The 25,372-nt window shown below is 48.7% G+C and overlaps 2 long non-coding RNA genes across 3 annotated transcripts in view; one reads left to right on the top strand and one right to left on the bottom strand.

Moving 5' to 3' along the window:
• The window catches only part of LOC134945339 (uncharacterized), a 113,786-nt gene extending 94,832 nt beyond the window's left edge, over positions 1–18,954 (bottom strand). The window contains exon 1 of the long non-coding RNA XR_010182101.1: positions 18,540–18,954. This is a non-coding gene — a long non-coding RNA (uncharacterized LOC134945339). The remainder of the gene's footprint in view (positions 1–18,539) is intronic.
• Positions 18,934–25,372, top strand: part of LOC134945340 (uncharacterized) — a 171,285-nt gene continuing 164,846 nt past the window's right edge. For both annotated transcript variants that reach the window (XR_010182103.1, XR_010182102.1), the window contains exon 1: positions 18,934–19,160. This is a non-coding gene — a long non-coding RNA (uncharacterized LOC134945340). The remainder of the gene's footprint in view (positions 19,161–25,372) is intronic.

The raw sequence follows: 25,372 nt of genomic DNA, 5'->3' as shown, positions 1-25,372 counted from the left end.
TGTGCATCACAAACCACCTGCACATTTGTGGAGTGCTCTAGATGGCGATTTGTATATATGTGCTGCCTGCCCCTAGGTGGTCTCAGCTGAATGTGTGTGCAATCTATGGCTCCAAGCACATTGGGCATGCCAGCCAGCTCATAGAAATCTACCCTGATGGCATGCCACTGAGACTCCTGTGTAGGGAAGCAGATTGAGGCATCGATGTGGGGCTGCAAAACAGCCAACACCTGTGTGTATATTTGAAAGAACAATAAACATGAGATTTTAGGACAGAACTGGCCACCGAGAAAGAAAAACAGACAAAAAATAGAAGAGGTAGTTAGGTATACATCACCTGTGTTAATATTCTAGAAAATGAGGGCTGTGAGATTCCTATGACATCCCCAGACACAGCCTGAAAGCTGCCAGTAGCCATAAAGTGCAACACAGACAGGAGTTTGTGCAGGCCTGAGACAGAGCGAGAGCATGCTGTCTCAGGGTCTAGGCCCAGTTTGATAAGGTCATACAGACGGAAAATGTTGTTACGATTTAGACGGAACATCTGTATGACCATATCATCGGACAATGCGTTCAAGTTTAAACGCCCCCTAAAAAAACGAGGCCTGCGCAGCCTCCGCGGAACCTGTACAACCTGCTGACCATGTTCAGTTTCTTGGCCCTGGTTACTTACAGGCTGATGTCTGAGGAATCCCACAGCACACAAAATATCACTGGTCCACAGTCCTTCTGCCATTTCTGAGTGTAGGTGGATTGAATTGGGCCTAACATCCTTTTATAGGCATCAGTATTCATGTGTGATTGATTTTTCGAGTTGCAACACATGTAAACAAGGCTAAAAAAAGTAGGTCTATTTTTTTGCCGCTTTTTTTAACGAATCGCCAAAAAATACGACCGCAATTGAGCACTCAGAGACTAACACCCAAATACAAATGAATAGTGAATACCTGTGTTGTTTAAAATAACAGCCGTGTTTGACCGATGGTCTATTCATTCGTATTTCTGAACTTTGCAAATCAAAGCATTACGAATAGGCCAAACACTGCCGAGATTGGTGCTTAGTGAATTCCTGTGTTGGGACTTAGAAGAAAAAACACAAATCGGACAAACTTGATTTTTTAGTAAATATTGGCCTATGTATGGGTGTGGAAAGAAACATATAAAAACTACAGGTATATATTGTTAATTGTGATTTGTTTTCATGTGAATCCAAATTGAGAGCATCGGGGCCCATCGTCTGATAGAAAATATTAGTAGCAACAACAAAGCTGCAGAAGTTGGGACAAGTTTGGCGCAGGAATCATCCACCTTTATACCTCGTAAATTTGTTTCACGTTGCAAAAGGACATTGTCCCTATTACCACCCCGTTTGCATGGTGGAACCCAATCTAAAGCACACGAATTCTACATAGGAATGAGTATGTATAAGACTCATAGGTTTTTTGCTATTGGTTGAGTGTGACAGCCTGGTTGCTGGGCAGAATTGGAGTCGGGGTTGATTGTCAATAAAAAGTTGTCAGCCTATTAGGTGTTAAGGGGAGGTGTTTCTGTTTAGGGTTATTTAAAGGGGTGACCATTTTGGACAGCCTTTTTTCCTGTGTTCAGAGTCCAGTGCACCTGCCTGCTGTTAAGTGACTTCTCATAATTTCACTTGCCCTTTTACCTTTCTTTATTTTATCTTTCTTTCTTCTTTATCTTTAGCCTTTCCTCTCTCTTGTGTGCCCTGTTTTGTCCCATTTAGCTGTCAGCCCAGATTCAGCCCCCCCCCTCACCACCACTTCTGCCAGCATGGCGCTGTTACGTTCATTGTACTTGGTACTCCTGAAACTGGGCGGATGAGCCCCAAGTACCGGAACGTAAAGCTGCAATAGATTCGGAGCTCAGCAGCACCCCCAAGGATCCCTAACTCCGTTGTCTCACCGTCGTTGTCAACCAACGCCTGCGTGACTATGGTTTCTTGGGCCCACGGCAGCTGCGTTTGAAGGGCGGATTATGTCTGCCCAACTCCGATGCCTCCCGGTCTTAGTTGGAGACAAGGCGTAGACTGAGACGGGGTGATGACAAGGGGAACCTCTAACTAGAGAAGGAAGTACCCAGTTAGGGGTGCTACAGAACTTAAATAAAGTATGTGCGGCACAGCCACCAGGATAAACAACAACAAAGGAAATGCTGTCCACACGCCAACACAATACTGTGGTGTACCGGCGGTGACAGCATACGCAGAAGCCTCTGCAGAAAATTCAAAGCAAAAGCAACAAGTAGCTACGGCCTTGGCCAACAGACGCGGCAAAGCCGCTACTCACAAAGCCGGTACAAATACTGGCAAACGGACAGGAACCCCCAAAGTAGCTGACACAGGCTCTCAGGACCGGAGGACAGGCAGAGTTCCAATGACAGACCAGTGGACACCAAGGAACAGGATACGGGATCAGGAACAGACAAAGCCACTGGACTTCTGGACAGGAACACTTCAAGGCAGGAAACTGGATCAGACACTGGATCAGACACTGGATCAGACACTGGATCAGACACTGGCCTCCTGGACAGGAATGCTTCAAGGCAGGAAGCAGCTAGACAGAAGCTATCACCGGCGTCTGTGTAGTGCACTGAGACAGAATATAACAAGGATTTCTTCCAATCACAGCAGGGACCCTAATTAATTATGTCGTGCAGCTGCCCTGCTGCACAACTCCAAACTGACAGGTGCAATTAACAGACAGGTGAGGCTAAACACATGGAAACAGGCTGCAATTACACAGACTCACCACCGGCGGCCAACAAGAGTCTTTCTAAACCAGAGCAAAGGAAATCCTGGCCTGCAAGAGAACTATAACATAAAATACATAAACGGAAAGCAAACAGGAATGAACCACTACCGTGGCTCATAACAGTCGCGTCCTCACCGCTCCTCCTCCCTTCCCAGGTGCCTGGCTGACTATTCCCTGCTGGCGCTGGCAGCCCCCCGCGTCTGCCAGATATGTCCGGCAGCCTCACTGGGTTCTCACGCCTCCTCGTGGTACCCCCCCTGTGTCCCTGGCCGCCCTCCCTGCGCTGGGTCCGGCTCCCGATCCAGCGCATGGCCTTCCCCCACCTGCAGCGGGCGCAGGCAGCGGGAGCTCAGCCGCTGATCCACACCACCCGGTGCCGCTTCTCCCCCTCTGCCTACTCCGGATGGGAGCCACGTGGTTGTGGCTCTCGAGGCTTCTTCTGGCTTTTGCTGGGGCGATGGGCCCCGGGCTATCCTTTAGTTTTGCTCCTGCTGGGCACATGCTGGCCTCGCCGCAGTTGGCCTGGAGCTCTGGGTTGTTTGAACTGGCAGTTTATCCTACTGCTTGGTGGTGCCATCCTCGTCCTTGGCCCCTCCTTATGCATCTCCCTCCGGGTTCCCTTTTTGGCTCTGCCTTACGCTGGGGCCCTTTCATGGTCTCAACCCACCCATCCTGACGTGTGCCCCTTTTGTGTCACCTCCCGCTCCTGTCCCACCCAATCATGTTGCTCTGCATCCTCCCCCCCGCTTTCCTATCCACCCTTCTGCCGACACCCCTCTTCCGTCCGCCCCCCACGTGGCTCCTGGTCCTGCTGTTGTGTTGCCCGCTGATGCTTCTTCAGTTGCAGCTCCTGTTTCTGTGGTGGGTGCTCCAGTGGTTCCGGTGACGTCTTCGGCCACCCTGTCTACGCCCGGTGAGGTGGTCCCCCTGGCTGAGATCGTGGCCGCTTCTGTGGTTTCGGTATCCGGAGTTATGTTGGCATCTGGGACTGGTGAGTTGGATTTGTTTGCTGCATTGGGTGATGGTTTTGTGTCTAGTTCTTCTTCCAGCTTGGGTTCTTATTCCTCATGCCCACGTCCGCATAAGCTCACGAAGTTGATTGAGCGCAGGCTTGTTAAGAGGGCTGCTGCTGCGGCTGTTCCAGTCTTGCCGGCATCGGTGGGGCTGGCTGCGGCTGCTAGTTCTGAAGGGGGTACGGATGTGGTGCATTGCGCCAACACCGCTATACTGTGCGGTCTACGTAAGAGCGTGCAGGATAAGATCCGTAAGGGTAAACTTGTGGATTTCTTCACCCTCATGCAGGAGATGAAGAAAGGTTTTGATAAAGCTAAGAAGCCGGGTGGTGTTGATGAGGCATATTGTAGCTTCCAGTTGTGGTTGAAGAGCGCTTTGGTTTTTGGTGCTTGTTATACTAAGACGCGTCCTGCGGAACATTTGAATGTGCTTAAATATATTTTTTTAGTTCAAGATATGTTTTGTGTCATAAGTGGTCTGCATGGCGAGATTATGATTTGCAGTTTTGGACGAAACATGATGGCTCGGTGGTTATGCCGTTTGGTGCTAAGGATGTGGAGATTTGGCTTGAGGTTTCCCAATCCTGTAAGGCTCCTTCTGTTGCCCGCGTGGTGGCGTCAAGGGTTGAGAAGGGGAAAAGTTTTGCTTTCAATGACTCCCATTGTACATGGGGTTCTGCATGTCGTTTTTGCCACTCCTGCCGCGTTTGTGGAGGTGAGCATCCCGCTAAGGACTACCACGCGTGCAGGGTGCCGCCGCTACAGATAAAATGGGACACTCGTGCCGACCCTGCTAAGGTCCCCTCCCCTATTTGTGTTGATTAGTAAGTGCGATGGTTGGATCGTTATCTGCTAGTTGCGGATGCTGAGTTCTTACGTTGTGGTTTTCAGGAAGGTTTCCGTTTGCCGATCGAGGGACCGCTTTCGGTTCGGGCGCACTTTAATTTGAGGTCTGCTTTAGAATTGCCTGAGGCGGCTGCGGCTAAGGTGGATGCTGAAGTCCAGTTGAGCAGGATGGCTGGCCATTTTCTGTTGAGCCTTTGCCTGATTTGTGCGTTTTCCTCCTTGGGGTCGTCTCTAAGAAGACCCTGGAGAAATACCGGCTTATTCAGGATTTGTTCTATCCCCAGGACGCCTTCGTCAATGATGCCATTCCGCCTTCGGCTTGTCGTGTCATTTACCAGTCCTTTGATGAGGCCCTTGTCCTTATTCGTAGTTTTGAGCGCGGCGCTCTGCTAGCTAAGTTGGATGGGAAGTCTGCATTTCAGGTTGTTGTCATTGCATCCTGATTCCTTTCATTATACTAGTCGTGCTAGTCGTATTTGGGTATTGAGGGCGGTACAGTGGTCGGCTATTGTCGCTTGCCTGCTGATAAGGTCCTGAAGCTGTTAAGCCAGATTGAAGGTTGCTTGGAGGTACAGAAGGTGCGCCTGCGTGAGGTCCAGTCTTTGTTGTGTTCCCTGAATTTTGCCTGTTGGGTAATCCCTATGGGTTGTGTTCTCTGCCGGAAGTTGGAGAGGGCCGCGGTTGGGGCGACCCTGCCGCATCATAGGGTCCGGTAGTGTGCTGAGATCGTGGAGGATCTAAGGGTCTGGTCTCGGTTTTTGCAGCACTTCAATGGCGAACGGATTTGGCCAGAGTTGCCGGTGGCCAATACCACGTTGCAGCTATTTACTGATGCGGCTGCGGTGTCGGGATTTGGGTCCTTTTTCAGTGGGCAGTGGTATGCGGCGCTTTGGCAAGCAGATTGGTATTCGGAGGGTCTGACGGTGGTTGAATTGTGGTATCCTTCTCTGGTCAACCGGCATATTGGCCCTCATTCCGAGTTGTTCACTCGCTAGCTGCTTTTAGCAGCATTGCATACGCTAAGCCGCCGCCCTCTGGGAGTGTATCTTAGCATAGCAGAATTGCGAATGAAAGATTAGCAGAATTGCGAATAGACATTTCATAGCAGTTTCTGAGTAGCTCGAGACTTACTCCTACACTGCGATCAGTTCAGTCAGTTTCGTTCCTAGTTTGACGTCACAAACACACCCAGCGTTCGCCCAGACACTCCCCCGTTTCTTCAGACACTCCCGCGTTTTTCCCAGAAACGCCAGTGTTTTTTCGCACACACCCATAAAACGGCCAGTTTCCGCCCAGAAACACCCACTTCCTGTCAATCACACTCCGATCACCAGAACGATGAAAAATCTTCGTTAGGCCGTGAGTAAAATACCAAACTTTTGTGCTAATTTACTTGGCGCAGGCGCACTGCAAACATTGCGCATGCGCAGTTTGCGACTAATCGCTCCGTTGCGAAAAAATCTAACTCGGAATGACCCCATTGTGTTTTGGTGCGATAACCTTGGGGTGGTTCATGCCATCATTAATCAACGTTCTTCATCTCCTCTGGCTTTGCGGCTTTTGAGACATTTGATTTTGCATTATTTGGAGGCTAATATCAGGTTTCGGGTGAGACATGTTCTGGGGTTTTCTAATGATATCGCTGATGCGCCCTCGCGGTTTAATTTCGCTAGGTTTTGGGAGCTTGCTCCTGGGGCTTCTGTTGATGGGTTACCATGCTCCCCTTTTGTATGGCAGATTATCAGGTGGGCATAGCGGACCTGGTGCAGCGGCCCTTGGCTCCTTCTACCTTGAGGACGTACTCGGCCACCTGGCGTAATTGGGAGGCTTATCTGGTGCATAATATGGTGGAGTTTATGTCTCTTCAGGACTTGTTGTTAGCTTTTGTGTGGGAGCAGTATTTGCAGGGGCGTTCTAAGGCTGCTATGTCCTCAGCACTGGTGGGTATTTCCTTTGTCAGCAGGTTGCATGGGGTCAGGATCCCACTAAAACTTTTGTACTTTACAGGGCGCGGATTGTTCCTGCTCGGGGGGATTCACGCAGGCCTATTGATTTTCAACTGCTGGTTAATTTAATTAGTGTTTTGCCTACGGTAGCTTCGGATCCATATGAGTTCGTGCTATTTCGCTTGGCTTTCTCGGCTGCTTTCTTTGGTGCTTTCCGGGTTGGGGAGCTGGTTGCTCCTAGTCGCGCATTGGATTCTTTTGGTTTGTTGCTTGGCGATGTTTGCGTCAGGGATGCTTCCGTCTTATGTAAGTTGCGTTCCCCCAAGATGGACCAAGTTGGGAGGGGCCGCTGGGTTACACTTCCTGCGCAAGCGGATAAGTCAGTTTACCCGGTTTCCCTTACGTTGTCGTACCTTGCTTGTCGCCCACCCGGCAGCAGGCACTGGTTAGTTCATTCCTCATTATTGCCCCTTTCAAAGTTTCAGTTTGCTGCGGGGCTTCGGAGATGTTTGGAGGCCCTGGGTCTTGATGGTAAGTATTGGGGTCGCGACTTCTGCCGTGGCTTCTGGGGCCCTGGCTTCTACCATCCAGGCCTTGGGTAGATGGCGCTCTTCTGCTTATAAATCCTACGTGCGCTGCGATGGGTTATAGTGGCGCTTCCTACGACAACCCGAAAACTTGGTTTACCACCCGTTTGCGGAATGGTTAGCATTTGGCAAATGGGGGTGTGAGGAATGCTTTTGTTTTTTCCTCCCGGGGATCATGGTTTGACCCCTTTGGTTCACGGGAGGTCGTTTTGTTTTGCCCCTTCACTCAGGTTACTTGTTTTCCCTTTCCCTGGCTTTGTTTGTTATATTGCATGTTTCAATTTTGTTGTGCATTGTTACATTACAGGGGTGGTGCTGTGTCTCATCTGTTAGGGGTTTTTTTTTTTTTCAGCTGAATAGGATTTACTTGGGCAGGTCTGGCTGATTGGCCATTTTTACATTTATTGGGCCAAGCGTCATGGGCTGTAATGGAGGGCCCAGCTTTTGCTGGGTGGGCACAAGGTGTGCTGGATTGGTGTTCGGGGGCTTCGTTGTAAAGCCCTGCTGGCTTTGTTGCTGTCCTCAGTTGAGCGATGGGGTGTTCCGGAGTGGTTGGTTTTGCATATTGGCAGCAATGATTTGGGTCAGTTAAAAGGTTTGGAGTTGATTGTCAGGTTGCGTGAGCTCTTGTCAGATGTCAGGACTCTTTGGCCGGCTTTGCGGATTGTGTGGTCGGAGATTGTTCCGAGGTTGGTGTGGAGGGGCACCCGTAAGCCTAATGCTTTGGAGAGGGTGCGTTGCAAGGTTAATGTGGGGGTTTCCAGGTTTGTCCTGTCCATAGGGAGGTTAGTGGTTTGCCATGGTTTTTTAGGGCCTGATCCTGCTAGTTTAATCTTAATGCTTTGGGGCTTGGTTTGTTTTTGTTATTGTTTTTGAATTGAGGGTTTAGTGTGGTGGTGGGCCACGGCCTTTGACACTTGGCTGTGGTGGGTGAATGCTGCAGTCTCGTGGCCTTTTTTGGCGCAAAATGACGTTGTGGGGCACCTATCCTCTGATCACTGGCAAGTTTGTCCTGCTTTGTGCGGAGGACCTGGGCGTTCTTCATGTGGCAGCGCTCAGTCTTGGCCCAGGAGGCGTGGGGAGTCCTCATGACTCTAGTGCGTCTTTACAAGGGGGGACTTCTTAGTCGTCCCCTAGGGTGTGATATAATAAGGCTGGTAATGAGACTGCAGCATCTCCTCGCCACCTTTACCTCATTAGGTTAATCACAATTGGAATAAATAGCTGTGACCTTTAAGCCAAGCCGTTTATGTGTCCATCTCAGTTATTGTGTCAGTGTCATTATTTATAGTGTTACATTTTATCTTAAGTATTTGGGATTAAAAGGGCTTTAATGTTTCAAGGGTCTGTATAAGTTATGTATGGTTCAGTTAGATAATAATAGATCAGTCATTAAGGCGTTAATGGTGTTTTAGGAATAAACCAATGGAGCTCTTATCATTTTGCACTTTTAAAGCTGCAAGATTAGGATGTAAATCTAAAAAAAATGTCTTGCGACAGGCTGTTCATTTGTTCTGCTACCAGTGTCAGTGTTTTCTATAGCTCTCCTAATACTAGATCTATTGTTTTGCCCAGAGGAGCTGGCCACAACACTAACAGAGATACAGCTGGCCAGAAGACAAGGTAAGTGAGAGTGGGCTGTAGGGGGCTGGTGTTACGAGGGTGGCTGGTAAGACAACAGGTGGCTGGATGCATTGGCTGGCTGGAGACATAGCAGTGGGGCTGGATGCAGGGGCTGGCGAGAATGCAGGGTACTGGCTGCGGGGTTTGGCTGGTGAGACAGCATGGAGCTGGATGCGGGAGCTGGCTGGTAAGGCAACAGGTGGCTGGATGTGGTGGCTGGCTGGAGACATAGTAGTGGGGCTGGATGCAGGGGCTGGCGAGACTGCAGGGGACTGGCTGCGGGGTTTGGCTGGTGAGACAGCATGGGAGCTGTAAGCGGGGGCTGGCTGGTGACACAGCAGTGGGGCTGGATGCAGGTAATGGCTGTGTGGGTCAGCTGGTGAGACAGCAGGATTGCTGGATGCAGGGTCTGTCTGGAAAGACATCAGGGGGCTTGTTGCAGGGGAGGGGTGCTGGCTGGGGAGACAGGGGTTGGCTAGAAATATAGAAGGGTACTGGCCAGAGAGACAGTAAGATTCTGGTGGTGATATGGACAGGATAGAGAGACAGAAAGGTGCTGGCTGGGAAGGCAGGGGCTGACTGGAGAGATAGGATGGTGCTGGCTGGGGAGACAGGGGCTGGCTAGAGAGACAGAAGGGTGCTGGATAAGGAGGCAGGTGCTGGCTGGAAAGACAGCGTTGTGCTGGCTCAGAAGACATGGTCTGGCTTTAGAGACAGAAGGGCGCTGGCTGGGGAGACTGAGGCGAGCTGGAGAGACAGAAGTGTGCTGGCTGGGAAGATGGGGGCTGCCTGGAGAGACAGAAGGGTGCTGGCTGGGGAGACAGGGACTGGCGGAATATACAGCATTGTTCTGGCTCAGGAGACATGGGCTGACTGGGGAGACAGGGCCTAGGTGGGGAGACAGGGCCTGGCTGGAGAGACAAAACAGTGCTGGCTGTGGAGACATGTGCTGGCTGGAGAGACAAAAGGGTGCTGGCTAGGAAATTAGGGCTTGACTGAAAAGAAAGAGGGGTGCTTGTTGGGGCGACAAGACCTGGCTGGAGAGACAGAAGGGTGCTGACTGGGGAGATAGGTGCTGGATAGAGAGACAAAAGGGTGCTGGCTGGAGAGACAGCAGGAATGATAGGGTAACAGGTGCTGGCTGGAGAGACAGAAGGGAGCTGGCTGAGAATATAAGTGGTGACAGGGGAGATAAAAGGGTGCTAGCTGAGGAGACAGATGCTGGCTGGAGATATAGAAGGGTGCTGGCTGAGAAAACAGGTGGTGGCTGGAGAGACAGAAGGGTGCTGGCTGGGGATACAGGTGCTGACTGAAGTGACAAATGGCTGCTGGCTGGAGAGACAAAATTGCGGTTGCTGGGCAAACAGGTGCTGGCTGAAGAGACAGAGGGTACTGGTTGAGGAGGCAGGGCCTAGCTAGGGAGACAGGGACTGGCTGGAAAGACAGAAGTGTGCAGGCTGGGGAGACAGAGGCTGGCTAGAGCTATAGAAGGGTGCTGGCCAGAGTTACCGAAAAGTGTTGGCTGTGGTGATATGGACTGGCTAGTGAGACAGAAAAGGGCTGGCTGGGGAGACAGGGGCTGGCTGAAGAGATAGGATGGTGCTGGCTGGGGGGAGAGGGGCTGGCTAGAGAGACAGAAGGGTGCTGTCTGAGAAGGCAGGTGCTGGAGAGTGCTGGCTGGAGAGACAACAGTGGGCATGGGAGACAGGTGCTGACTGGAGACACTTGAGGATGCTGTCAGAGTGAGAAAATGGTGCTGGCTGGAGAGACAGCAGTGGTGATGGGGTGACAGGTGCTGGCTGGTGAGACAAAAGGGTGCTGGCTGAGAAGACAGGTGCTGACTGGAGCGACAAATGGGTGCTGGCTGAAGAGAAAGAATTGTGGCTGCTGGGGAAACAGAAGTTGGCTGGAGAGAGAGATAGGTGTTGGCTGGGGAGACCGGGCCTGGCTGGAGACACAAAATGGTGTTGGCTGGGGAATCGGGCTGGCTGGAGAGACAAAAAGGTGCTGTCTGGAAAGACAGAAATGTGCTGACTGGGGAGTCAAGAGCTGGCTGAAGTGACAGAATGGTGCTGGTTGAGGAGACATGTGCTATCTAGAGAGACAGAAGGGTTCTGTCTGAGGAGACAGGGCCTGGTTGTAAAGAAGGACAGTTGCAAGCTGGGGAGACAGGTGCTAGCTGGGGAGACAGATGGTGATTGGAGAGACAGAAGGGTGCAGACTGGGGAGACAGGGCCTGGCTGGAGAGACAGAAGGTTGCTGACTGGGAAGACAGGGGCTCGCTGGAGAGACAGAAGGGTTCTGGCTGGAGAGACAAAGGTGCAGGCTGGGGAGACAGAAAGGTGCTGGCTGGGAAGATGGGTCTGGCTGGAGAAATATGAGGTTGCTGGGTTGGGAGACAGAAGGGTGCTTGCTGGAGAGATGGATGGGGTTGACTTTAAATTGGGGCTGGCTGGAAAGACAGAAGGGGGGACTGGTTGGAGAGACAGAAGGGGGTCTGGCTGGAGCTGGAGAGACACTGGTACTGGAACTGCAGAAACACAGCGAATGAGGATGAATTGACTGGAGATTTATCCAAAATACTTAAGATAAAACTATAAATAATGACACTGACACAATAACAGCGACGGCAAATGGGGGGCGTGACTCGCGATCGCAACAGTGCCACGAGGTCACACCCCTTTTTTCAGGGGCACGCACTGCGCGCACACAGAAGTCCCTCTTCCAAAGATGAAAATGTTTGGAGGTATGCTATCGCATACATTATTTAATTCTGAAACTACCAAATTTCTTCTCTCTCTCTCTTTCTCTCCCCCCCCCCCCGCGCTATCAGTTCCTGGCTATGGTCGTCTTTACTGTTCTTTGATGTTGTTCCAGTTTTCTATATTCTTTTATACCAACTATGTACTGTAAAATTGTTTCAAAGATTCTAAAATATCTTTTGCTGCTTCTTGTCTCTAGCATGTCTTTCTTGCTACCAACATGGCATGAACTTGTATTATATGTTGTTATTTTTTTCATTGAAACAACTAATATTTTGAAAAAACGATCAGATATGATGGAATATGATGGGATCTTCCCGCCTTGCTTGGTTGACCTGAACGCGCCCGAATGTCATCATCCCGCTGTTGGATTCTCGCGAGATTCGTATTCTATATAAAGAGCCGCGCGTCGCCGCCATTTCCACTCATGCATTGGAGATTCAACGGAGAGGACGTGGCTGCGTTCTCTCCCTGAAAAGCTCCATAATCTGTGCTCAGTGTGCTGCAAATATCTGTGCTCAGTGTGCTGCAAATATCTGTGCTCAGTGTGCTGCAAATATCTACGTTCTCTGCCTGAAAACGCTCCATATCTGTGCTCAGTGTGCTGCAAATATCTGTGCTCAGTGTGCTTTATTGTGGGGACTGGGGACAACCAGTATATAATTATACTTATAGCAGTACAGTGCAGTAGGCCATTGCTGTATCTTGCAGCTCTGTGTCACTGCAAGTATCCATTCCATATCTGTGCAGCATTTTTGTGAGCAGTATATATTGTATTACAGTGAAGCATTTTGGTGACCCAACAGTATATAGTTGTGTACAGTAGGACATTGCTGTATCTTGCAGCTCTGTGTCACTGCAAGTATCCATTCCATATCTTTGCTGCATTTTTGTGAGCAGTATATATAGTATTACAGTGAAGCATTTTGGTGACCCAACAGTATATAGTTGTGTACAGTAGGACATTGCTGTATCTTGCAGCTCTGTGTCACTGCAAGTATCCATTCCATATCTGTGCTGCATTTTTGTGAGCAGTATATATAGTATTACAGTGCAGCATTTTGGTGACCCAACAGTATATAGTTGTGTACAGTAGGCCATTGCTGTATCTTGCAGCTCTGTGTCACTGCAAGTGTCCATCCATTCCATTTTCTTCCAGTGATTTGGACCAATAATACCATTGATTAGAACGAATAATTCCAGTGATTTTGTCATTTTCTTCCAGTGATTTGGACCAATAATACCATTGATTAGAACAAATAATTCCTGTGATATTGAGGTGTTTGTGTCACTTAGCTTAGCCATCCAGCGACCACAGTGCACCTCTTTTTCTCTTTTCTTTGCATCATGTGCTGTTTGGGGCTAATTTTTTGAAGTGCCATCCTGTCTGACACTGCAGTGCCACTCCTAGATGGGCCAGGTGTTTGTGCCGCCCTCTTGGGTCGCTTTGCTTAGTCATCCAGCGACCTCGGTGCAAATTTTAGGACTAAAAATAGTATTGTGAGGTGTGAGGTGTTCAGAATAGACTGGAAATGAGTGGAAATTGTGGTTATTGAGGTTAATAATACTATAGGATCAAAATGACCCCCAAATTCTATGATTTAAGCTGTTTTTGAGGGGTTTTTGAAATAAAACACCTGATTCCGACAAAAAAATTTCAGGGAGGTTTTGCCGAAACACGTTCGAATCCAAAACACGGCCGCGGAACCGAATCCAAAACCAAAACACAAAACCAGAAAAATTTCCTGTGCACCTCTCTAGTTCAGAGACACAATATTCCCATGTACCATTCTCCTGATTAATAGAAGCCATACATTAAGCTATATTGAGTTATAGTTTAGGGCTAAATATGCAAAAAGGTGGTAAGTGGATGTAATGTACAGTACAGTTTTTTGCACCTCTTCAGATTTTTAAGGCTAGAAGTGTGCATACTGTATGTCCTGCTGTATACTGTGCGACTGAACTAGGCACATGAATACAAAATGAAATTGTGTTGCACTATGCATCTAGTGTATTTCGTAGATCACCTGTGCTGAGCCTGCTTAGCAGCGACAGGTGCATTTTGTTAAGCTGTGATAATCAGCAACCTTTTAGGGCAACCATGGTCGAATAACACAGGTTGCGCTGTTCACAATAAAACCTACCCGAATCAGACATAGGATTAACCCTGGTCGCAACCCGTGTAGCGGACCTGGGACCATTGTAGGGGGGCTGCGGGTGTTGTGACCATCAGGAGCCTTTGCCAGCAAGAGCCCTGGCAGTATGAGGACTGACCTGGTGGAGGAATCAGCGGGAGACCTTGACATTGAGAGCCCCTACCAGCTGGAGCCATGATCTTCAGGAGCCTGACCAGCGAATCATCACCTCTGGATGCCATCACCTTGTTGAGGCAATTCAGTTCAGCGTACTAGCTATATATTAGTTATATATTGACTCCTCAGAAACGTGTGAAGTATTGTGGGAGACGGAGGGAGTTTTAGAAAGACAATGAGAGACACTAAAGCCTACCTGGGTAAGACACAGGATTAACCCTGGTCGTGACCCATGTAGCGGACCTGGGTTGTATCCTGTGACCATCGGAGGGATGGGGGAAGGTTGCGGGTGTTATGACCAGCAAGAGCCCCAGCCATTGTGAGCAGTGACCTAGTGGAGCCATCAGTGGGAGACCTTGACATTTAAAGCCCCTACCAGCTTGAGCCATGATCTGTGGGAGCCCAACCAATGAGTCGTCACCTGTGGATACCGTGGCCAGTGTGTGCTCTGAGGGGTTTTGTGGAGGAAGTTATTATTTATATATTGTCTCCTCAGAAATATGAAGCACCGGCCTAATTCAGACCCGATCGCTGGGCAGCGTTTTTTGCTGTCCTGCAATCAGATAGTCACCGCCTGCAGGGGGAGGGTATTTGAGCTGTGCAAGTGTGCAAACGCATGTGTAGTAGAGCTGCACAAACTGATTTTGTGACGTCTCTTCGCAGGCCAGGACTTACTCAGCCGCTGCGATCACTTCAGCCTGTCCGAGACCGGAATTGACGTCAGACACCCTCCCTGAAAACACTTGCACACACCTGTGTTTTTCCAACCACTCCCAGAAAATGGTCAGTTGCCACCCATAAACGCAGCCTAGCGATCAGGTCTGAATTACCCCCACTGTGAGAGATCGAGGGAGTAGGACTGTGGGAGATGGAGGAAGCGAGAGACAAACAGTGGTAGACAGAGGGAGTCTGGGAGAGAAAATGGGAGATGGAGGGAGTGAGAGAGAGACACACAACGGGAAACGGAGGGAGCCGAAAAAAAGGCCTTTCCTTGTCCTGGGTGCTCTTTAGAAGGCCAGCCCATTATATAAATTGAGGAATATTTGTCACATTTCATGACAACGATCTGCCAGTGTGTACAGAGAAAAGATTAACTGGCCAATGTCCTCAATGACAGATATATCTGCAGGTGGCAGTGGCAGTTGGTCAGTGTGTATGAACAACCGCCATCTGCAGATATAGCAGCAGATCGGTTGATTTGCGGATACGGGATATCTTTTGGAGTGTATCCAGCCTTATTTGACTGAATGGAGTTACTTCCCAAAGTGCATAATGCATTGCATAATATACCTTTGGATTGGCTAATTACTTCACATATTCTATAATAGTTTCACAGCATAACATAAATCAGAACAATACAATAGAACTTTAGTGGTGAAGCGGTCACAATACCGCTAGTCAGGATCCTGGCCGTCAGTATACCGACAGCAGGATCCCAACTAGCGCTGAAATGCCGTCGCTGGAGTCCACTACACCCATAGAAGGAGAATATAACCAGTGGTGAGCGCAGCGAGCCACTGTGCCGGCAGCTTGGTGAGCGCAGCAAGCCCACAAGGGGCTTGCTAGTGCTCACCCCACTGCTGGCATCCTGGTGGCCGGTATCCCACTGTCGGTATACTGATGGCCGGGATCCTGGCCACCGGTACTACATACCGATCCCCTTTAGTGTGTATAGCAATCATTAGTCCCAAATGGAGCACTTCTGCTATAAATGCTTAAGACGGGCATAGTGTTTTTGTTTGTGCAAGTGTCCGTGTATCCAAGTCCCTACTTTTCAACTAGGCAAAGCTGTGGAATGGACTCCACCACCTCAGTGCAATACTTGCATTTAATGTCCCAGTGTCACCTCAAGTTGCCACAAGATGGAGTACTTGATCTTAAAATATATTTGTAGCCATGTATTGACATAATAAATAACAATATTTATGTATAAGTAAATATAGAGATAGATAAGGTAAAAGTTTTAGTAAAAGTCATAACACTAGAGCCTTATTTATAATAAATCAATCATTGGTTAAAAATATTTAATAAATATATGAAAGTGTAAAATGTATATTACTTAAATATATATACACAAGCTGGAGTACCTAGCGTTGCTCGGGATTTTAAGAATGTCTGTTTACAAAAATAAATGTAAATATTAAACACACAGTATAAATAACACTGTAGATAGCTGAATACCCGTGCTTTGCTACGGCATGAGGATGGTAAATTAGAATGATAGTTGTTCGTTAATTTACATTGGTTGGAGATCTAGTATATAGGCATATCTTGCTTCCCTGACGCACTGTGTGTAGTGGCCGGACCCCTTTTTGGTCCCCCAAGGGACCCTGCTCTTCCCACTATACAACTCTCAGTCGGTGGCTTCCTGCTGCCTCCATTCCCCTCCTCACATCATGTCTGTGCCCAGGGGCGGATCCAGAAGAAAATGAAAGGGGGGGCACCATGATAGGGGAACGGTAATAGTTATATTTACATGCACCTAAGGCACGCGTGCTCCCAGATAAGGAGTGTGGTTCTCCTTTTGAAAAAAAAAAGAAGTGTCAGTGATCGCGCTGAGCCCCCAAAAAAGTGGGTCCCATGGACCCCTCACTTTTAAAAATTGGGGTCCTATCTGTCCTTTTCTGGGTCCCATTGGAATGAAGGTTCATATTAATCTTATTAATTATTCAAATACAAAAACAGACTTGATTTTGACACTACAAAAGTATTGCGAAGGGGAGGAGGGGGTGACAATGCTGCTGTCCTGTGCATACAGGACACTCTGCCCCAGAGCTGTAACTAGACATTTAAGTGTCCTTTGGCAGAAAGTAACTTGGTGCTCCCCCTGCCATACTTCAAATGCCGAAGGCGCGAACCAAAAATTTAGGGGTGTGGCTTCATGGGGAAAAAGCATGGCCACATAACAGTACCAATTCACATTACACCACACAGGTAGAGCATGTTATATACACATTGCACCAGGTAGAGCACGTTACACACATTGCGCCAGTTAGAACACCCTATACACATTGCGCCAGGTAGAGCACGTTACACACATTGCACCAGGTAGAGCACGTTATACACACTGCACCAGGTAGAGCACGTTACACACACTGCACCAAGTAGAGCACGTTATACACACTGCACCAGGTAGAGCACGTTATACACACTGCGCCAGGTAGAGCATGTTACACACACTGCACCAGGTAGAGCACGTTACACACACTGCACCAGGTAGAGCACGTTACACACATTGCACCAGGTAGAGCACGTTATACACACTGTGCCAGGTAGAGCACATTATACACACTGCGCCAGGTAGAGCACGTTATACAGATTGCGCAAGTTACAACATGTTATACACGCTGCACCAGGTAGAGCACGCTATACAGATTGCGCCAGGTAGAACACGTTATACAGATTGCGCCAGTTACAACACGTTATACACACTGCACCAGGTAGAGCACGCTATACAGATTGCGCCAGGTAGAGCACGTTATACATACTGCGCCAGGTAGAGCACGTTACACACACTGCACCAGGTAGAACACGTTATACAGATTGCGCCAGGTAGAGCACGTTATACAGATTTCGCCAGGTAGAACACGTTATATAGATTGCGCCAGGTAGAACACGTTATATAGATTGCGCCAGGTAGAACACATTACAGTATATAGATTGCGCCAGGTAGAACACGTTATATAGATTGCACCAGGTAGAACACGTTATATAGCTTGCGCTAGGTAGAACACGTTATATAGATTGCACCAGGTAGAACACGTTATACACACTGCACCAGGTAGAGCACGTTACACACATTGCACCAGTTAGTATTCTATACACATTGCGCCAGGTAGAGCATGTTATACACGTTTTATATGGTACTAGGGAGTAGCAACAGAGGTAGCAGGGAGTAGGGACAGAGAGAGGCATCAGGGAATAGGGACAGAGGTAGCAGGGACAGAGAGAGGCACCAGGGAATAGGGACAGAGAGAGGCACCAAGGGGTAGGGACAGAAGTAGCAAGGAGTAGGGACAGAGGCACCAGGGGGTAGGGACAGAGGCACCAGGGAATAGGTACAAAGAGAGGAACCAGGGGGTAGGGACAGAGAGAGGCCCCAGGGGGTAGGGACAAAGGTAGCAAGGAGTAGGGACAGAGGCACCAGGGGGTAGGGACGGAGCTGGCACCAGGGGGTAGGGACGGAGCTGGCACCAGCGGGTAGGGATGGAGCCAGCACCAGGGGGTAGGGACAGAGGCAGCAGGGGGTGGGGATGGAGGCACCAGGGGGTAGGGACGGAGGCACCAGGGGGTAGGGATGGAGGCAGCAGGGGGTGGGGACGGAGGCACCAGGGGGTAGGGATAGAATCACCAGGGGGTAGGGACAGAGGCACCAGAGAGTTGGAACAGAGGCACCAGTATGTAGGGACAGAGGCACCAGTGGGTAGGGACAGAGGCACCAGTAGGTAGGGACAGAGGCACCAGTGGGTAGGGACAGAGGCACTAGTAGGTAGGGACAGAGGCCCCAGTGGGTCGGGACAGAGGCCCCAGTGGATCGGGACAGAGGCACCAGGGGGTAGGGACAGAGGCACCAGGGGGTAGGGACAGAGGCACCAGGGGGTAGGGACAGAGAGGCAGGAGAGAGTGCAGCCAGAAACCCCACCACCATAACACCCTCCAGGGACCAGGCCCCTACCGCTTACCATGAACACTGCCAGCAGCAGTGGAGTCAGGCTGGGGGGTATAGTCCAATCCACATGAGGCCACAACGCTGCCAGCATGGAGTCACAGGATGCGGCCAGGGGGGGAGCGGAAAACGCGGAGGGGGCGGCCACATGGGTGAGGATGGAGAAGAGGGGAATCAGCGGGGAGAGCGGCGGCGGCATCCAGCCGGGGGACTGGGGACCGAACTGCGCTGTGGAAGTCCCTCCCGCTACCGCCTATCATAGCAGCTGTAAACATTGGGCTAGCAGGGAGAGGACTGATACAGCTGTCATCTACATGTGCTGTCTATGTTTCACCTGCCGTCTCTCATAGCCACTGTAAACATTGAGAGGGCGGCGGAGAAACTAATGACGCTGTCATTATTGCACAAGTACAGTATAATAGCTTGGCACATCAATAAGGGTGTCTCCACCTCCTGCCGCTAGATGCTATAAACATAAAGCAGGAGACTCAGGAGCACCTTAGGTGTTAATGCCAGTGCAGTAAAGCTGAACCAGGTCGATGGAGGGTGTAGCTGCAGAGACTGAGTACAGAGTTTCCAAGTCACTACATGGAAATGTAGCGTAACCAGAACAGAGTGTCGCTGGTGCCAGGCAAAGGTAAGAAAGTTGAGGGAGAAGCTGAGACAGCAGTACCAGTCCAGTGCACTGACAGGCAGTCTCAGAGAGAGAGAGAGAGAGAGAGAGAGAGAGAGAGAGAGAGAGAGGAGAATCCAACTAATCGTGGATTGGTGAAAACTAAAAACTGCACTCACCCCCAGCACCTTTATACATTCATGCCTCAGTATTCTATTAATTTACAAGGAGCATTGACATTGGTACAGCGTAATATTGCTAAGAGATAATACAAGAGAAGTCACAAGTCACATTTAAAAGCAATATCCATTGCAGGAACCGGATTATTTGGCATTAATTATACTTTAAGTACAATGGGGGTCATTCCGAGTTGTTCGCTCGTTGCCGAATGTTGCAACGGAGCGATTAAGGCAAAAATGCGCATGCGCATGGTTCGCAGTGCGCATGCGGTTAGTATTTTAACACAAAACTTAGTAGATTTACTCACGCCCGAATGAAGATTTTTCATCGTTGAAGTGATCGGAGTGTGATTGACAGGAAGTGGGTGTTTCTGGGCGGAAACTGGCCGTTTTCTGGGAGTGTGCGGAAAAACGCAGGCGTGCCAGGGAAAAACGCGGGAGTGTCTGGAGAAACGGGGGAGTGGCTGGCCGAACGCTGGGCGTGTGTGTGACGTCAAACCAGGAACGAAACTGACTGAACTGATCGCTATTTGTGAGTAAGTCTCGAGCTACTCAGAAACTGCTAAGAATTTTCTATTCGCAATTCTGCTAATCTTTCGTTCACAATTCTGCTAAGCTAAGATACACTCCCACAGGGCGGCGGCTTAGCACGTGCAATGCTGCTAAAATCAGCTAGCGAGCGAACAACTCGGAATCACCCCCAATATTCTAAAGTGCACTGCTTGGAGCCACATCAGAAGCATAGGTGTGCGCAGGGGGGGTGCCTGGTGCGCACAGGCACCCCCTAATGTCCAGCACCCCGATCTCACATGCCTGATGCAGCGATCGCCGAGCAGGCTGATTACTGTCCCCTCTGCGCTGCACCCTGTCAGGACTGCATTACTGACTGGACGCCTGGGTTAATCAATGGTGCCACTGCCACTGGCTTTCAAACTCCCGGCTCCACCTCAATGTACAAAAACAGCATGATGTGATTACGTCATGCTGCTTGCACGTCCACCCGCCACATGCCCACCTCTCTCCTTCTATGCTATGCCAACGCCAGCCACTGATGAGGAGCAACATGCAGCCAGCGTTCCTCTTAGGAAGACAAATTCAATACTGGCAGGCGGCTGGCAGCAGCATTGACACATCACTCGTTTTTCCAGCAGCAGCAGTACTAGTCTGCGACTGTCAGTGAGTGACTGACTTGTAAGTAAGCTGCTGCAGCTTGCAGGGGAAAGAGAGGGGGAGCCAGACCAGGCTGAGGAGGAGCAGTATAATTGCAGTGAGTGCCATCAGGAGTGTTTGTTTGGTGCACACCCCAACATCTGACAATGTATCTGCTTTATTAGGATTGGTACAAGTGTGGATATTTTATATTGCGTTGACCTTCAATAGATGGTGCTAGGCACACCCCTCCGATGGTGCACCCCCTAATAAAATGTGCTGCGCACGCCTATGATCAGAAGTGCTGCCAGACAGGCTTAAAAGGTATTTTGCAACATAATAGTTACATTTTCTGAAACATATCAGTCTGGCCAAACAAAGTAACTTCTGGATTTAGGGGGTAATTCTGAGTTGATCGCAGCAGCAAATTTGTTAGCAGTTGGGCAAAACCATGTGCACTGCAGGGGAGGCAGATATAACATGTGCAGAGAGAGTTAGATTTGGGTGTGGTAAGTCCAATCTGCAATCTAATTTGCAGTGTAAAAATAAAGCAGCCAGTATTTACCCTGCACAGAAATAAAATAACCCACCCAAATCTAACTCTTTCTGCACGTTATATCTGCCTCCCCTGCAGTGCACATGGTTTTGCCCAACTGTTAACAAAAATCCTGCTGCGATCAACTCAGAATTACCCCCTATGTACGAGTATATGTATGTATATTACTAAAGTCAGTATTTCAACTAATGTATGTATAAGAAAAGGTGTGTCATGCATGGCATTTAACTACAGTAAGTGGGGTTCCGGATGACACGCCGACCTGCACAATGCAGACAGTAGAAAGACCGACAACAGAAGATAGACACACACCAGTCAGTTGTGAAACACAGACAGATAAACCTTAAATGTAATATATAGACAAGTAAAACACCAACAAGGTCAACAGCCCAACAAAGCAAAGACCGACAGTGCACACGTCAGACAACAGTCACACTGACAACCACAAAACCAACAGCACATACATAGACAATAAAATAGACCGACAGCATCCATCAGACAACAATTATACCGAACCACAAGAGACCAACAGCATATACACAGACACACAAAAGACCGACAGAATATACGCCAGACTTAAATTAGCCCGACACGCAAAAGACCGACACGCATACATAGACAGTAAAAGAGACCGAAATGCCTTTTATCAGTCATCAATTAAACAGACAATCCCAAAAGTCAGACAGCACATACATAGACAGCTAAATGACCGACAATAAACATAACAGACTCCAAGAAGACCGACATGTAAATGACCGACAGCACATACATAGACAGCTAAATGACCGACAATAAACATAACAGACTCCAAAAAGATCGACATGTAAATGACCGACAGCACATACATAGACAGCTAAATGACTGACAATACATATAACAGACTCCAAGAAGAGCGACAAGCAAAAGACCAACATATACATAGACAGGTAAATTACTGACAAAACATATAATAGACTCCAATAAGACCGACACGCAAAAGCCTAACAGATTACTGGGACAGGGGCCCATATATTAATTTCATAGACTTGTGAGACTTTCAGTTACCCAGCACTACCCGCCTACACACAGACATGTCGCCGCACACACACCTGCACCCTTAGCTCCAAATAGCTATTGCGGGTGGAGTGGACGGGGGTCCCAGCGTCCAGTCCTGGACGGCCCTATACCGCTAGCAAGAGCTACCACCATAGCTCATAGTCACCCCTGCAACCCCTGGCGCCACTCTCACCTGTGGAACTACAGGTCCCAGCCAGCCCTGTCAGTGGTCCTAATGGCAAGGCCAACCCATACAGGCTAAAGTGAAGTGCACCGCCCCCCCCCCCCCCAGTCCCTGCTGCGCACCCCTTCTCCTCAGTCACCCCTCTCCTGTAACCCCGCTATTTCTGGGCGCCTTGTCCTGGACGCATCCATCGTCACCCCAGCAATAGCATCCCGTCTAGGCAAAGACGTGGCAACCCTAACAGCGCTAGCCTCGGCGCTGCTGCTCTCATCCGTGGAACTACAGGTGTCCCCCCCCCCCCCCGGCACCCTTTAGTATCTATTGCAGGCAGTAGAGGGCCGTCCAGGATGAGACGCTATGAGTCCAGTCCACCCGCTATAGCTATTAAGAACGTTGCGTCTGGGTATGGATGCAATGCCATGACTGAGTGTACAGAGGTGGGAGGTGTGGGTGAACTACAAGTCTCAGGACTGAATATATGGTCTTGTTTCTGAGTAAGAATACCAGTCTAATAACTGTCTGTTATGTGTAATATTATATTTTGGATATGAATGCTATGTCTGAATTTTCTTGTGTCGGTCTTATTAATGTGTGATATATGTCCTGTCTGACTTTTAACTGTCTGTGTATGCGTTGTCTGTCTTTTGTGTGTCAGTCTAATTAATGCCTGAGATATGTCCTATCGGTCTTTTAACTGTCTATGTATTCATTATCAGTGTTTTCTTTATGTCGGTCTAATTGTTGTCTCATTAATGCCCTGTCTGTCTTTTAGTGTGTTGGTCTAATTGATGTCTGAATGAGGACATTTTGGTGTCTTTATTTGTCTATGGATGTGCAGTCGGTCTATTAACGGTCTATGTATGCGCTGTCGGTCTCTTAAATGTCTACAGTATGTAATCTTTGTCTGTGTTATGTTTGTGTCAGTCTAATTGTTGTCTCATAAATGCCCTGTCGGTCTTTTAGGTGTCTATGTATTGAATGTCAGTCTTTAACAGTGTCTGTCTAATTTGTAACTGAAGGATAAATGTTGGACTTGCTTTTGTCTGTGTATATGCTGTCGGTCTTTTGTATGTCAGTTTAATGACGTTGTCTAACTTATGACTGTCGACCTATGATTAATGTCTAACTATTATTTGACGGGAAACCTCCAGTGTCTGACAAGCACTGTTGGACTAATGAATGTCGGTAAGATAACAATTGGACCGCTATATCACACATAACTAAGTGACCCGGGCGTTCACCTTGGATTATTATTCTTTTTTCCAATCAAAGGTGAACTCAGGTAGCTACCTCAAAGGTAAAGGTAAAGGTCATTTTTTTATTGCATGCAGGTAAACTGTATATGCCTTAAGAGTAGGATTAGAAGGGAAGGCGTCATCTACAAATTGTATTTTCTTGTCATATTACAATCCATGTGATATTATATTACTTTATTCCAATTAAATACTATCACATTCATTTAAAACACTAGTAAACGGAGTGTGAATAATTTATTTAGCACAGAGAATAGATAAAGTATAGTTTGCTGTTCCAAGCCAGCCCAGTAAAATCAAATAATTAAAAACTTAAGATAAGCTTGGGTGGAGGCACAGTATAGTATACCAGTAGTCAGTGGTGCATAGTATACTAATTATGGCCCTCATTCCGAGTTGATCGCTCACTAGCTGCTTTTAGCAGCAGTGCAAACGCTAAGCCGCCGCCCTCTGGGAGTGTATCTTAGCTTAGCAGAAGTGCGACTGAAAGGTTAGCAGAACTGCTCCAAAATATTTTTGAGCAGTTTCTGAGCAGCTCCAGACCTACTCCTAGCTTGCGATCACTTCAGACTATTTAGTTCCTGTTTTGACGTCACAAACACGCCCTGCGTTTCGCCAGCCGCTCCCCCGTTTCCCCAGGCACGCCTGCGTTTGTATCTGACATGCCTGCGTTTTTCAGCACACTCCCTGAAATCGGCCAGTTACCTCCCAGAAACGCCCCTTTCCTGTCAATCACTCAGCGGTCAGCAGTGCGACTGAAAAGCATCGCTAGACCTTGTTGAAACTGCATCGGCTTTTGTGAAAGTACGTCGTGCGTGCACACTGCGCCCCATACGCATGCGCAGAAATGCCGCTTTTTAACCTAATCGCTGCGCTGCGAAAGAAAGCCACTAGCAATCAACTCGGAATGAGGGCCATTGTACGTAACCTAGAGTTATATATTGTCCCACAGCTGGGCTGTAACGGGCTGCTTAACGAGCTTTGAATTAGGCAGTTTTCCTGAGAATTAGCAAGGGCTTAGTGTTTGGGGTCAATCCTATAAGCCGCAAAGAGTGCAATACTCCATTTCTGCTGCATTTCAACGCTGACAGCGGTACCCAATCTCACACCCTTCACAGGCAGCCTGAATTCACATCAAATAGTTCGGAACCCTATGGGGTACCAGCACGATCATCGCCACTAATAGGATTGACCCCCTTTGTCTTATAATTACACTATGCAAAGCTGTACAATGTGAACAGTGGAGATCTCACCACTGTCTAGTAGCTGGGTGTGTCCTCTATTGAGGCAGGCTGCACCTTCCTGACTGGAGCAGACTCTCTCAATCTCTTTTGCGTGCAACTGACGCTGTCAATATCCCTCAGACTCTGGTTCAGGCTATGTCTCACTCTAGCTGGCAGCTCTTTCTTACGAGGTTGCTGGTCACCTCACAGCCGGGTACCCATTCTCTCACGTTGACTGTTGGTGGCCTCTGCCTCATCACACAGCTGTCAGTCACCACAGCTCGCGTTCTTGCAGCTCCTGTCATGCTGCTGTATCCTCAGCACACTAACTTCAGCACCCTGCAGCACAGCAGTGTTTCTCTGCCTAGTGCAAGACACTCTGGGCTAGGGATGGACATTGGTTCTACCAATGTTAGTGCTTTCACCATTGGATGGCGGCTTTCTGATGGTAGCTGCCATCGAATTATGTGGATGTGATGGCCATCCGATATTAAAATACAGCTGAAATAAGCTTTTTAAAATTGGGAATTGCGATTGGTTGCTTTGTCATTGAATACTTTTTCCATCAAATTCTTTTGATGCAATGGTTAGTTACCATCACATCAATAGTTTTGATGGCAGAAGCCCAGCCATCATTTTATGCTGGGCTTCCGATGT

This window comes from Pseudophryne corroboree, chromosome 7, assembly GCF_028390025.1.
Source record: "Pseudophryne corroboree isolate aPseCor3 chromosome 7, aPseCor3.hap2, whole genome shotgun sequence".
Taxonomy (NCBI): Eukaryota; Metazoa; Chordata; class Amphibia; order Anura; family Myobatrachidae; genus Pseudophryne; species Pseudophryne corroboree.
Note: the sequence above shows the minus strand (reverse complement) of the source record. Positions and strands in the feature narration are given on the sequence as shown.